At 38.7% G+C, this 15756-nt stretch overlaps 1 protein-coding gene across 2 annotated transcripts in view; it reads right to left on the bottom strand.

Annotated features, from left to right (window-relative positions):
- Positions 1–15756, bottom strand: part of Adk (adenosine kinase) — a 400912-nt gene that overhangs the window by 231108 nt on the left and 154048 nt on the right. The window lies entirely within an intron of this gene.

The raw sequence follows: 15756 nt of genomic DNA, 5'->3' as shown, positions 1-15756 counted from the left end.
GATGTTTGTACAGGAATAGAAACCCTGACTAAGATTCTATCTATCTATCTATCTATCTATCTATCTATCTATCTATCTATCTATCTATCTATCTATCTGTCTGTCTGTCTGTCTGTCTGTCTGTCTGTCTGTCTGTCTGTCTGTCTGTCTATCTATCTGTATTTTTCTTTACTTACACTTCAACTGTATTACTTTTCCTCATTTCCCCTCCGAAAAACCACTGTTCTGTACCCCCTTCCCCCTGCTCACCAACCCACCCACTCCCTCTTCCCTGTCCTGGCATTCCCCTACACTGGGGCATGGAGCCTTCATAGGACCAAGGGCTTTTCCTCTTATTGATTTCTGACGAGGCCATCCTCTGCTACATATGTGGCTGGAGCCATGGGTCTCACCATGTGTACTCTTTGGTTGGTGGTTTAGTCCCTGGGAGCTCTGGGGATGCTGGATGGTTCCTATTGTTCCTCTTATGAGGCTGTAAACCCCTTCCGCTCCTTGTGCCCTTTTTCTAGCTCCTCCATTGGGGACCCTGGGCTCAGTCCATTGGTTGGCTGTGAGCATTCACTTCTGTGTTTGTCAGGCACTGGCAAAGCCTCTCAGAAGACAGCTATATCAGGCTCCTGTCAGCAAGCACTAGTTGGCATTCACAATAGTGCCTGGGTTCGGTGACTGTATATGGAATAGAACCCTAGGTGGGGCAGTCTCTGAATGGCTTTTCCTTCAGTCTCTGCTTCACACTTTGTCTCTGTATCTCCTCCCATGGAGAATTTTGATCCCCCTTCTAAGGACAGTAGTATCCAAACTTTAGTCTTCTTTCTTGAGCTTCATATGATCTGGGAATTGTATCTTGGGTATTCCGAGCTTCTGGGCAAATAATCACCTATCAGTAAGTGCATACCATGTGTGTTCTTTTGTGATTGGATTACCTCACTCAGGATGATGGGTATTTAAATGTCAACTTGACCAAACCTAGAATACACACAGAACTAGGTCTGTGTGTGTATGTGCCTGTGGAGGATCATCTTGATTTTATTAAGTGCTGTGGGAATGCAATTCTGTGTGGTCAGCACCACTCCCTGGTCTTTACAGTCAAGAAAGTAAGCAGAGGAGGGGGAGCACACATTCATCACTACTGTTTGCTGAAGTGGGTGTTGTGTGAGCAGCAGCTTCAAGCTTCTGCTGCTTGTCTTCTCTGCCATGATGGACAGACCCTGAATGGAGAGTTAATATTTTCCCCTTAAGATGTTGTCAGTATTTTACTACAGCAACAGGAAAGGCAACTAGGACAACTAAGTGGATGCTTTTACACTAATAATTAGTTTATCAATTACACTTAAGTATATCTGTGCCTACATCCAAAGCTTGAATTCAAGAGTTTCACTGTGAGATGTCCTCTGCCTATCTTTGAGTTTAACATGCCAGGATAGGATAAAGGGTCATTAGTCAAAATCAGAAATGTGACAGCAAGTATTTATTTTATAGGTCTATGCCAAATGATAGTTATTATCAAACTTTCTAGTTATTTTATCTATGTATAGTAGAAAGCATAGAAAGAAACACAGATTTACAAACAGAAGTTTCAAATTGCAGTATCAATTCAGGATCCACGGGGGTCTCCTATTTCCGTTATCTCTAAGTGATGTGATGGGGTTGAGGCAGCCACACTGTGCCTGTCATTAACCCACATCTCTATCCCCACCCCAATGGGGCAATGCAACAAGAGATGGATGTTCCTAGTATACACTGGGAACCACATCAACTCTATCTTCTGCTGTTGTTCTGTTTTACTCCAAAGAAAGAGATGACTCATTTCTCTAACATAGAAGCAAATCTTCTTATGATGGTGCTGGTGGTGTTTACATATATTATATACCAGCATGTCTCCAGGTAAGAATATGCCAGTAACATTACTGTCCTGGGATTTCTCCTTATATAAACCCGAGCATTGTAAATACCATGAGGTTTTTTTATTTGTTTGTTTGTTCTTTAAGACTATGCTGGCCTTGAACTTACTATGAAGAACAAGACAGCGTTCAACTGAGACTACCTGCCTCTGCCTCCCACGTGCTGAGATTAAAGGCCTGTGACACACCCACTGTTAACAAAACTATAAGGTATATCGGTTTCAAATCCATCCTCCTCCTACAGTTAGCTACCTCTTCTGCATAGCGTACCTCCACATGCCGCCACAGCTAGCTGCAAATGGCTCTGTTTAGAAAATGCAGGCTTCATGGGAACATGAGAAATCTATTAACTAATTACCCATAGTCAATTTTACACTGGCAAACTGGAATAAGAGACACATAGAAGTAATGTAAGGTTAGGTGTAACGTGCCTGAGAGTTTTCTAGAGAACAACTACTGAGACTTTATTAGTGAAATAGGATTATTTGAGATGTATGGATCAGAAGTGGTTTTGTTTCCCCGATACAAAATGACATCCTAGTAAATAGGTGTCTTAGAGAAGAACCCTTTCATGCCTACTATACAACCAGTGTGGAGACCCTACCTATGATTCTAATTAGTCATTTTTATACTTACTTTCAAACTCTATTGTGTTACCTAATAGTAGAAGAGGTTATCTAGGCTTAGAGATGGCTCAGCAGTTGAAAGTATTTGCTGCTCCAGGACATAAATTAGATTACTAGCACTGAAGTTGGGCACCTCACAAACACTTGTAATTCCTGCTTAACAACAAATAAAACTTATTTTTGATATGTATGCATATTTTGCCTGTGTGTATTTCTATACACAGTATGCATGTCTGGTGTTAAAGGATCCCATTAGAGCCCATTATGATTGACCATGGGTGTGGTGGGAACTGAACCTGGGTCCTTTTAAGCACCAAACCATCTCTGTACCATTTAAGAACAAATACTTAAGAAAATAAGATAGAGAGAAAATATGAGTTTTAACTATAGTTAAAATTAGAAAGAAAAAGTGGTACGACTCAGTGGTAGGGTATTGCCTAGCATGCAAGAGACCCTTCCACTACTAAATATATAAACAACAAATGAAAGAAGATGTCAAAAAGATAAGAACCAATTACTCAACTGCCAAGTGATCTCAGATAATGGGAATATACTAAATTTAAATAAAAAATGTGATGGTACCAAGTGAGGGATGATACCAAAGCTGGGTACTTGTCAATGTCTCCGATGACAGGACTGGTTTCTATTCTTTCTGGCTGGGAGCCTGTGCTGCCACAGAGGAGTCACCTGCCCACCCCAGTGTGTTTCTCTGTACGATTTCTCTAAACTCCATCAGGAAATGTTCTCAGCTCACGGGAGCATAGTCAATATTTCCAGAAATCTGTCAACCATTAAAGCAGGAAGGGGGTGTGACTCAAACACAGTGCCAAAGGAGCTTTTAAGAAAACAAAATTAAATCTTAGCCAACATCTATTATGTCAATTCATGATTGCATAGTTAGCTATGTACTTTCTATATTACCCAATATGGCTTTCTTCTGATAACTTCATTACATTACTCTTCCGGAATTGGAGAAACTTTAAAAACACAGTACATTCCCTCTTAACAATTCCGAAAAGTGATTTAAGGAGAAAGCAAATGCTTTTTTACTAACAGGTGGTTTACAGAATAAGCGCTCAGCGGGGCATGGTTACAATCGCAGCAATAACAAGGCTGAGGTAACGGGTTCTTAAGATAGAGGCTAGCCTGGGCTCCACAGACAATCCAGTTTCAAAACAATAGCAACAACAATTACACTGACAATCAAGAAGTTAAGTTTGAACCCTGAGGCTTATCACCGGATGTGAGCCATCCAAGATAGGTTAAGTACTAACCTCTGGTAAGTGGATCAAAAGTTAAAACACTACATCAAACAACCAAATCCATTACATGGACATACTACACATAATGCATGTGGCTCCAGGAATAATTACAAGAAAAAAGTGTAACAACAGTTTGAGACATCTATCCAGTGTAACTGCATTTAAGAGCTAACTCATTTCCCTTTTTGGAGTCAATGGTTTCCTAACACAGACAATTAAAAAAAAAAAAAAAGGCAATTACAATGGAGATGCAATGAGATTTTAGAACTATGAAAACCTCTGGGAACCAAACAAAAAACAGACAGGAAACAGGTACAAAGGACAAATCACTTACTGAAGATCACTTAGTTGCTTCTTCCATTTCCACAATACTGGACCACATTCACCCCACAATGCTCAGGCTAAATCTGGATTTTTTGACTGGGTCTGCCTATGCAGCCTGGCATCAAAGTCTTAATCCTCCTTTCTCTACCACCTCCTGGGTGACGGGATTACAGGCATGTGGTACAATGCTTCATTTTCAAGAATAGACAGAACTGGGCTTTTTAGTATGTTAGAAAGTACTGGTCTACTGGACCAAACCCCACCACAGTTTCTATCATTAATGATGAATTTAACAGAGATAACATACTATGTTTATGGCAAAAACATTTACAGACATCCTGGAATGTGTCTGGGATTGCCAATGAGGCTATGCAGATGATTCTTATCAGGACCACAAAGGACTCCTGTGCAGCTAATAAGATATGGTCCTGCATCTGGCAAGGCTTCACCTATTCTTCAGATGGGCAACGTCTGTTCTACACCAACGATCATTTATTTTTTGGTTTGTTTCTTTACCTTTGCTTTGTTGTGGTTGGACAGGGGCTCACTATGTAACCCTGGATGGCCTGGAACTTGCAATAACATCAGGATGCCCAGAAACTCAGAGATTCATCTGCCTTTTGCCACCACACCTAACATGAAACTATTTTTTTTTCATTAATTAAGGATTTAGAAAAATTTAAACCCAATTTCTACTTTGGGATTTTGTTGTAGCTCAAGAAAAAAAATTATGTCAACAACTAAAGAACTTTGTACATTATCATATAACCTGAACATTTGAAAATGAAGATTGTTTTCTCTTTAGCAAAATATTAAAACATTTAAATAGTTGTGTTTTTTCTAGTTTTAAGAGATTTTATCTCATAGAAACATAATAAAAATGTAAGAATTTTACTGAAAATTGATGAGTAAAATTTAGAATACAATGCATTATTTTCACCAGTTTCAGATCTTAAGCCAACCTTCCATTCCTGTGAAAAAGGACATCAGGCATGACATTATTTATTTTCATATAGTAATGATTTTTGTTTTATTAGTATTCCTTTCTTAATGACATATTTTGTCTAATTTAGGTAGGATTGTGATACCCAGTATCATAAAATGTTTTATGAAATAATATTTGAAACACTTTCAAACTGATTATAAACTGAAAGCTATCTGTGCTGTAATTCTGAAAGTTGAAAAATGCAAAATCACAAGTGGGGCAGACTTTTAAATGGCAATAAAACAACAAAATAGAAATACTAACCAGGGCCTGAAAGATGAATCAGTGGATGTTTGTGCAGAGGAACTGAGCTGATTCCTAGCAAGCACTTAGTGGCTCACAATTACCTGTAACTCCAGTCCCTGAGACTCTTAGGTCATGCATAGGATAGGTGTCTGTGAACACTGCACAATGTAGTATAAAGACACACATTCAGGCAAACAACTATACACATAAAAAAGGTATTGGAAATAAATACATTAGCTAAATGATTATGTTATTCCATACATAGTTCTGCAAGTTATTTAACTTCATAAAAATAATTAGTCATAATGCCAATAAGATGTATTGGAATTAAATTGAAGCTGTAAGAAGATTTAAATAAAGGGGAGAAAATTTGACACATTATGGAAAGAACTAGAAGGAAGATGAGAAGGCTTAATAAATACTATAAAAATATTGAAATAAGCTAGTTATTGAATAAGATAGATAAATTGCTAGGTACAAACTGCTGAAACTAAATCAGGAAAAATAGGTAATCTAACACATCAGGAAAGAGACTGAGTCTATAATAATAAAAATAATAATAATAATAATAAAATCAACAAATAAAATACTGGACCAAATAACTTCATTATTACATTTCAAAAAAGTTTAAAGAAAAATTTAAAAATGCCCAGAAGCAGCCCCAAATATTAAAATAGGAATACATCAGCACATTTTATGAAGCCAATATCACTGTGCTATCAGAATCAGACCAAAAAATTAAAAAATAAAATTAAAAAAAGAAGAAACAATAGAACAGTTTAACCTATCTAAAGCATAAAAAAAATTATCACCAAAATATATAACAAAACAAACTCAGCAATACATGAAAATAACTAAGGCATGTTGAAGTGGAATTTATTCGAGGAATACAAGGTTGGTAAGATCTAAATCCAGGATAGGAGTGGGTGGGTGGGTGGGTGACTACTCTCATAGAGCATAGGGGTGGGTGAGGGGTGTTTTGGATGAGAAACGGGGAAGGGGGGGATAACATCTGAAATGAAAATTAATAAAATAGCCAATAAAAATAAATAACTTAAAAAAACCCTGATAATCAAGGGCTGGAGAGGTGGTTCAGCTGTTCTTTCAGACCTCATTTAAATCCTAAGCCCCCACATGGTGGTTCAGGACCTTCTGTAACTCTATACTGAGGGGACCTGACTACTTCTTTTGGCTTCTCAGGGACCAGTAACACAGGTGGTGCACATACATATATGCAAGCAAAATACTGATTGAAATAAAATAATTAATAAATGAATAAATAAACTGAAAATCAGTTAATGCATAAGCCACATCAATAAAAAAGAAAACACATTCACATAGACACACACAGAGACAGACAGACAGACAGACAGACAGACAGACAGACATGCACAAAATTAGTTTTTAAAAAAGCCTTTGGTAAAATTCAAAACTGCTTCAGAATAAAAACACTCTAAATCCTCATAAAGGAAGGAAATGTCTTTAATCTGGCTAACACATTTCTAAAACCCAGAATCATCACCATACTTAACAGTGAGCTAAATGCTTTTATGAAGAACAAGATAAGAGTAACTGTTTATCTGACTTTAGTCAGCATTATATTAAATGTGCATGCCAGGGCAATTAAGGGAAAAAAAAAAGCCACATTAAAAGATTTCCACACTGGAAAGAGAAAAAGAATGTTGAGTAACAGGTGACATGGCTCTGAATATAGGACATATAAAGCCTACACTAAATAAAAGAAATTCAGAAAAGCTGCAAAATTCAGGCCAACCATTCTAAGCATACAACCATATCTCAACTCAATAAAAATGAACACTCTGAACATTAAGTTAAGACACAAACCTAGGTACTCCAGAAACCCCAGAACTTAGGAAGCTGAGGTAGGATGTGGAGTTCAAGTTCAGTCTTGGTTATACAGTCAATTAAAGGCCAACCTAGGCTATATGAGAGAGAGGTGGGGGGAGAGAGACAGAGAGAGAGAGAGAGAGAGAGAGAGACAGAGACAGAGACAGAGACAGAGACAGACAGAGACAGAGTAAACAGCAGCAGCACAGCAGCAACATACACAAGGCGGGGGCAGGGTGTGTGCACAAAAGTAAGCAAAAAGAAAAACAAAAGAATGAAAATCCAAAAGGACATAACAAGGGTAAAGAAATCGTTCTATTTACCACAACTCCAATATGAAAATATTTTAAAAACAATTCTCTTTTAAGTACAACAGTTAAAGTCTATAAAATCACAAAATGTTGATATAAATTCAATCTTGTCTAAAAATGTAAAAATACCTCATATGCACAGTTAGGAAGCCTGTTAAAATAAAATTGTTTGAAGCTGGGAGTTATGGTGTGTTTCCATGAATGCAATCCCTAGGATTACCGAAACAGAATCCTTAGGAAGTACAGTCTTTAGCCTAAGATAGATTCCCTCTCACAAAACAAACAACAACATATAACAATAAAAACAGACAGCAGTCCTACCCTGGTTATCTATAGACCCAACACAGTTCCTACAGAAGATCAGATATATTCTTTTCATAAGTTGGCGAGGGAACTCTAAAACACAGGTATAATTGTAACAGACTCATGACGAACAAGGCGGTGGTTGTGAGGGACAGCTAAAGTATAAGGGACTTCATGTTTTTCTGCATACCTGTCGCTATTCATAGGTATCTACACCTGTGTGCAAGTCCTGTGCACATGTGCAAACGAGAGACATCAGCATCAATCACCCTTCACATTTATTATCTTTGGAGACAGGTTATCTCATAGGACCTGGAGCTTGGTGAGTCAATGGACTAATTAGAAAGCCCAAGGGACCATCCTATCTAACCGGCATCATTGCTGGGATTATAGCACCTGGTTTTAGGTCAGTGTTAGGGATTGAACTCAGGTCCCAAGCTTACACAGTGAAGACTTTACTGACTAATCCATCTCTTAAGCCTTGGGATTTCTTTTGGAGGGGATAAAAATACTACAAATTTACAATAGTCACAGTTGTTTATATCTATATCTATATGGAATATGGACTTTCTGCTATATCTATATTAAGTCAATTTATTAAAATTTAGGATGTAAACAAAATTAAAGACTATTTCCTTTTATTCAGGTGAGGAAGAGTCAACAAAAGGTGCCATTTGTGATAAGTCTATGTTTTGTTATTCATGTTTAAAAATTTGAAAATACACATACAGCAGCAACTGAGTCAAATGTGCCAGTCATGAATTACAAATCTTTGAATGATGGGGTGAGATAAAAAAAAAAAATTCTCAAAGCAAATTTTAAGAAAATGCAGCCAAGCAAATACACATAAAAGCACAGATCTGTTACTTATATAAGGAAGAGCTTATGAGTGCTAACACACAATGAATGGGATACAAAGGCATATTAGAAAACGTAACAATACAATATACCAAGTATAGCAGCATTGGGAATAGAACCGTAAAACTAAAATCTAAACATGTAGGAAACCTAAGTCATTTTGTCACCTATATATCCACCACAATGCATCAAGGAAAGGAGCTTCAATTATGCAGAATGCCACAGCAACATACGATAAATGTGAGTCATATTGTATTTACATATTTACTCTGAATATGTGACATTGTGTTGGCTAATTTTTATGTCAACATAACACAGCTTAGAGGCATTTGGGAAGAGGACTGTAGGCACTGCAGCCTCTGGGATGTTGGCTCTAGGTGCTATAAGGAAGCAGACAAGGCAAGTCAGGAAAACAAGCCAGTGAGCAGAAGCACTGATCATGGCCTCTGATCCAGTTCCTGCTCCGAGTTCCTGCCCTGGCTTCCTTCAATGAAGGACTGAAATCCGAGTTGTAAACTGCAATAAACCATTTCCTCCAAAGTTGTTTGTGGTTGTGGTCTGTATCATAGCAGCAGAACCTCTAACCCATACAGAAATAAAGATAATTAGATATATAATGAACAGAAGTAATACTACAGTCACTATGAAATTTTTTATGGAAGTGCTTCCTGAAATTGATGGTTTGTTTTACATGTTTGTTTGTTTGAAATAATGCAGCTCTGGCTGGCCTGGAACTCAATTAGGGGTCCTAAGCTTTGTTTTTGGTTTTTTTTTGTTTTGTTTTGTTTTGTTTTTGTTTTTTTTAAAAGAAGCATTTCTGAACCAATGTTTCCATGTTGTACATAACTGTACTATTCAATATCTAGGGAAACAGGCAATAGTATTGGTTAAGTAAGCAGGCTCTGCATGAATCTGACAGCCATTTTAAGCATTCAAATGTTAGATTAGCAATGAACATGCTATATAGGTATTTATGACAGTATAAAAGTAGACTGATTGAAACAAGTCTCTGACAAGCAGCAGTGAGTTCTCGGCTTGCCTGCACGGCCTGACAGTTTCACATGTGTTCCTACCAAATTTCCATTTCTATTTTTATGGCTTTCTTGACTGCACCCTGATTCCCTAATCGGTCAATTTTTTAAACACAGATAACAGATGCACATTGAGAGGCATGTACCTTAGACCTTCCAGAATTATTTGCATTTTCATTATCAAAGTAAATAAATGCTACATGTGCCTTATGATGATTTTCTAACAGTTTAAAATTAGTAACATTCAAAGTTACCAAACTAAAAAGTAGAATTTCTCAAATCAAACTTAGTTTGGTATGTGTGTGTGTGTGTGTGTTTGTATGTGTGTTCAAGTTTGAGCGTACACCAGGATGCATGTGCAAAGGCTAAAGAACAATTTCCAAAAGTCTTCTGCCGTGTGTGTGTGTGTGTGTGTGTGTGTGTGTGTGTGTGTGTTTGTGTGTCTCACACTCAGGTCACCAGGCTGGACAACAAACAGTTTTAGACACTGAGCCTGTTTCAACTGAATCTTGACATTCTCATCTCCTTGCTTCCACCATCCTGGTATGTGTAATGAAACCATAGTTATTTGATGCTAGGGATCAAACTCAGGGCTTCACATGTTAGGAAAGCATCTCCCATATGAGCTTCATTACCAGCAACAGGAAATAAATTTTGAAAATGGAAGTATGCAGAAACCAGAGTGTAATAGCACTTAATCTATCCAAGGTTATATAAAAATACAGGGAAAGGGCTGAGTTTTCCCTCAGAAACAATAGAAAATACAGATATGGGGACGTGACTCCTTAGACTTTGAGATTGCTGGTGTTCTTTTCAGATAGGGCTGACCCTGACCCCCTCTGTAGCTGGGATGGCCTTCAACTTCTCATCCCTGCGTGCACCACCCAAGTGCTCGGCTGTGAGGATGCTCGCTCAGTGATTGGCTTAGCTGGCACTGCCCACCTTTTCCTCTCTTCACCTCATACAACCACACAAAAGGCTATTTTTCTCATCAACAGAGCTGAAAACTGTAATTATGTTAAATGAACATACTCTCCTTTTTAATCAAGGTAAAAACAATCTCTAAATTCAATCCATTACTATCAACTCAAATTCTTTAAGTTGTCTGATATCTAAGTGAAAAATGGCCTTTCAAAATGGAAGAGAATTTCATCAACTGATTTAAAAATAACAATGAAATAAAAGAGTCGCACAGACAAGACTTCTATCCCATGGCTTCCTTCAGTGCAGAAGTATTACAGAGAAAAAAAGACAGTAAAGAAGCCCCTTCTTTAATAAATCACTTTTTCAGGAAAAGAAGTCGCCTGCAAAATCCATGAAAGTGATTTATCTCTAGGTGAAGAAAATGAACAGCCATTGATCTCAAGCCCAGGGAGTGTTTCTTCCACCAGTTACAAATACATCTTTGTGGAATAGGTTGGGTGGTCTCACATGCTGAGTAATTTATTTGTACATTGAGGATTTAGGGTCTACCTTTACATTCCACACTCGGGGCTACAGTTAGTTTGTCCTTTATTTATTTGGTCATCTTGTACATCTATGAAGTGAGTCCCGTTTGCTACGGCGTCATTACACAAGCAGCATACAAGATTTCTGACACACCTCAGTGAGAAGGCAATGCTCAAAATGAGATGGGGAAAATGCACAGAAATCAGTTAGGGAGAAAAAGAACGGCACAGGCTGACAAGACCAAAGTTTGTTAATGAATTTGGTGATAACAAAGGTTTCAATTAGTAGTGAAGAATGCTGAAGAAATTAGTACCTGCAATTCATCACATAAATGAGTTACTGTGGGAACAAAATCAATTTTACTTCTATTTGCAGTCCTAGAATGCAGGCTAGGGATTAATTCAGTGGTAAAATGCTTCCCAAGTACAAACAAGGTCCTGGGTCCATCCACATGACCACTGGGACTGTCGGGCATGAACAGAGATGTCTATGAAGAGCTTGAAAATGTAGAAAAAAGGAAAAGAATTCACAGAATGTATTGTCATCCAATTAATTTTGTCATTTTTAAAGCTCTTATAAAAAAACTTCTTAAAATTGTGTATCGCAGAATTATCCACCCAAGAGAGAATTAAATGATATAAAATATACGAATAGATATGACTTACTTAATTGCCAAATAATATTTTCATGTCCACACAAGTTCCAAACACAGTCCAGAGGTTCCAGAAATGCCTTTTCTCAACTTGTGCTGGTGATTATATATTCCACATCTACCGTCGACTATAAAAGCCTCGGACACCAGACTCATCCCAGTACACCCAAAACTGCACATTCTTATTTGTGTAGTTCAGTCCCATGATATTTTAATCTCTGCAGAACTGGCCATTCCATTTCACAATTTTCCCCAGCGCTGCTATATTTGAGAGACAGTATTTTTAAAAGCCAGTCTAGAACTCTTCTATTCCATGCTCTGCTTGAAGGTTCATGGTTCTGTACTGGGCTTTCTTCTCTACAAAGCTCCGCAGTATTGCACTGTATAGATCTAGCACAGTCTGTTTATTCACCTGTTGAAGTTTTTCTGGATTGTTTCCAGTGTGTGGGAGAACAAAAATAAAAATGTCATAAATATTTGTATAACAGGTTTTTTATATGAACATAAATTTCCACTTCTATGGTAAACGAATATCCAGGGACATAATTGCAGAATCGAATTCAAATTATGTTTCGCTTTACAATAAACAAACTGTTTTGCAGAGGCTTTCATTCACTTCACATTCCCACCATCAATTTATGAGAGATTCGATATCCTCGCCAGCATTTACTGCAATAAATAATAAAGATTTTAATGCCTGATTTATTTTTACAGATAAGAAGTTACACTGTAGCCCAGGCTGGCCTGTAACTAACTGTTTGATCCAAGTAGCTCAAATCCATGGCAATCTTAGACTGCCTCCATGTCCGGGTACTAGAATTATAGGCATGACCGACCCGAGGGGGATCTGGTTGGCAGTAAGTTTTTATTCTCGAGATATTTAATATTCATGTAGTAATATCTGACTATAGTTTTAATGTGTACATTTGTAACTATTAGTACCAGAAATGTCTTCGGTGGGCTTGAGAGATGGCTCAGCAGTTAAGAGCACTGACTGCTTTTCCAGAGGTCCTGAGTTCAATTCCCAGGAAACACATGGTGGCTCACAACCATCTGTAATGGGATCCGATGCCCTCTTCTGGTGTGTCTGAAGACACCTAGAGTGTACTTTTGTATGTAACATAGATAGATAGATAGATAGATAGATAGATAGATAGATAGATAGATAGATAGATCTTAACCTTTATCTGAAAATGGAATATATAGACAAGGGAATGGAGAAAACTAGCCTTGGAAGATAGGGTATGCACCCTTAAAATCCCTAGGCTGGAGTATGGTCAGAGTGCACCTGCCCCACTTCCCATACACCAATTTCTGTGACTCCCCTCAGCCACCAATAAGACAAGGTTTGGAAGAGGCCTCCAAGCCCATGCATGGTTCCTGACCAAACTGAATCCCACAGCCCTGGGGACCTCTATATCTGAGAACACAGTAAGTTTTTCTTTTCAGATAATTACATAGTATAACAACAGGAATAAATATGTAAGAAGTTAATGAAGTAAAAAAGTAGAGACAAATGTTAAGTACAGAAACTTTAATTTATGAAGATGATGCCATTATATGGGATGATTTGATTAAAGCAATTTGTTATGAGGACTTGACAGGTAAAAAGGTTGAAAGCACAAATAACATTGTCAGGATATATTCCATGTCCTGTGGACCTGTGGATTTGCCCTTAGTCAGAGAAGTACCCTCTCTAGGCTGATGCAGCTACTATACGCATCATTAACACCAGGTAAGCGAACAGGACCCTAGAGAAAAAAACCAACCAAAAAGAGAAAATAAACTGAACTCCCCCACATTTGAAGCAAAGCAATCCTGAAACCACACCTGCTGGACATGCATGAGGACCTGAGTGGGGTGTCCCTGTATCCATGTAGATATGGCAGCAATATGCTAACATGGAGGAGGAGGAGGAGGAAGAGGAAGAGGAAGAGGGAGAGAGACAGGAGGTTGCCTGCACTTCAGTGAACTTCTAGGTTCAGCAAAAGACTATCCAGAAATACAAACACTCCAGTGTTGTCCTCTGACCTCCACAGAGTTCAATAGCTCACGGTCTCACACAGACACACACACATACACATACACATACACACACACACACACACACACACACACACACACATGAAGTCACACACAAACACAAGCACACACATACACACACAGAATCACACACATACACACACATGCATATACACAATACTAACAACAAATTGGGGAAACATTTAGCTGGGGAAGTCATAGGCCCTAAGAAGCAAATTACTATGATTGCTTAGCTAAACTGACAGTGTTCAACTACCTTCTAAATGCCTGTTTACAGCCAGAGAACTAATGAGAGAAGCGTTTCTTTCTTGAGAATGGCAGAGAAGGCAGAAGCTTAAGATTTCCAATGTGAGTGTTAATAATGAAGGACGGCTGAGAGCTCAGGTATAAATAAGAACTGTTTCAGCTTCACTGAAAGAACAAAGCTATGAGAGCAATGACCATGCTGGGGAATGGGGAACTGATGAACCTTCCTCCCTTCAAGGTGATGATCTCAGGTGGCAACCAAAACCTGACTGAAACACATCTAAAACCACTTTTGAAAAAATAAGGTGGTTTGATTTTAATGAAATCAACCATACATTCATCCGAGGTTGATTCAGGAATCACACCCCCGGTGAAATGGAACTTTATGTTAACACAAAGATGCATAAACAAATGTTTATAGCAGCTTTTCCCATAATTGCTCCAAATTGGAAACAATCCAAACACTCCTCTAGAGTGGATGGAGACGCAGTATACTATACATCACGATAATGGAAAACCACTCAGCTGTAAAACCAAACAAAGCAAAGCTTACAGACTTACAGACGACGAAATGCATGAATGTAAGGTACATTTCGGTCACAGGCAGGAAGCCATATTCAAAGACCACGCACGCATGATTCCAAGTTAGTGTGTGCTAGGAACTCAGGCTGGAGAGGACGGACTGAGCTGGCAAGTGCTGGAGAAGGAAATAATGACAGAAAGCCAAAATGGAGGGAAGAGCTAAGCCTTCCACTGCTCTCTGTCACAGTAAACTGAAGAGGGAATCTGCAGAAAGTTCCTGCTTGCTCTCTGGTCCCTTCAGGGAATGGCACCCTGCTAGGGGCTCAAGTGCACCTACAAAGGGTTGAGATCTACCAAGGCTACACAACAAAAGGCTTCTGTTGTTTTCTGGACCTGGGAGTCTGGTAAAGACTGGAAAGGTCAGAATTTTGAGAAGAGAAAAAACCTAAGGCATGTGAAAATGAAGAGAAGTGTCTCCTGCTTCCTTTCCCTCTGTCCATGGGTAAAGCCCTGAGAGAGGAATGCAGGACCGTATTGGCAAAGGCTCCAGGATACACAGGTGTCCAGCTGAGCTCGCCAGGCCTGGAACTGTACTATGTGTAGAAGCATGTCTGAGTCCTTGACTACCACCTACTTCTTTATCAACTATTTGAGAACACACACACACACCAAATGGGACACAGACAGGGGGATGTGTCCCTGGATTCTCTCAGGGGAAACTTCCGATCAGTGCATGATGGGGCTGGAAGAAGAAAAAAAATCACACACAGGGGTGGGCTGATGGCTCCATTGGCAGAGTGCTGTGTGCCTTGGGGTTAGGGTTTCTATCATGGTAATAACACACCATGACCAAAAAAAAAAAAAAAAAAAAAAAGCATAAACTCTAAATAAAAGAGTTTATTACTGTTTACAACTCTATTATAACAAAAGGTCAGGGCAGAAATCTGAAGGCAGAAATGAGACAAAGGCCAGGTAGGACAGTGCTTATTAGCTTGCTGTCCCTGGGCTTGCTCAGGTGGCTTTCTTGTATACCCCATGATCCCAGGGTGGCACCACCCACAAGGCACTGGTTCCCCTCATATCAATCACTAATTAAGATAATTCCAGCTTTTGTCATGTTGACATACAAACAGAAAACCAACTAGAAGA

This window comes from Apodemus sylvaticus, chromosome 8 (assembly GCF_947179515.1).
Source record: "Apodemus sylvaticus chromosome 8, mApoSyl1.1, whole genome shotgun sequence".
In the NCBI taxonomy this organism is placed as follows: Eukaryota; Metazoa; Chordata; class Mammalia; order Rodentia; family Muridae; genus Apodemus; species Apodemus sylvaticus.
The sequence above is the reverse complement of the archived record's forward strand: the minus strand, read 5'-3'. Positions and strand labels throughout refer to the sequence as shown.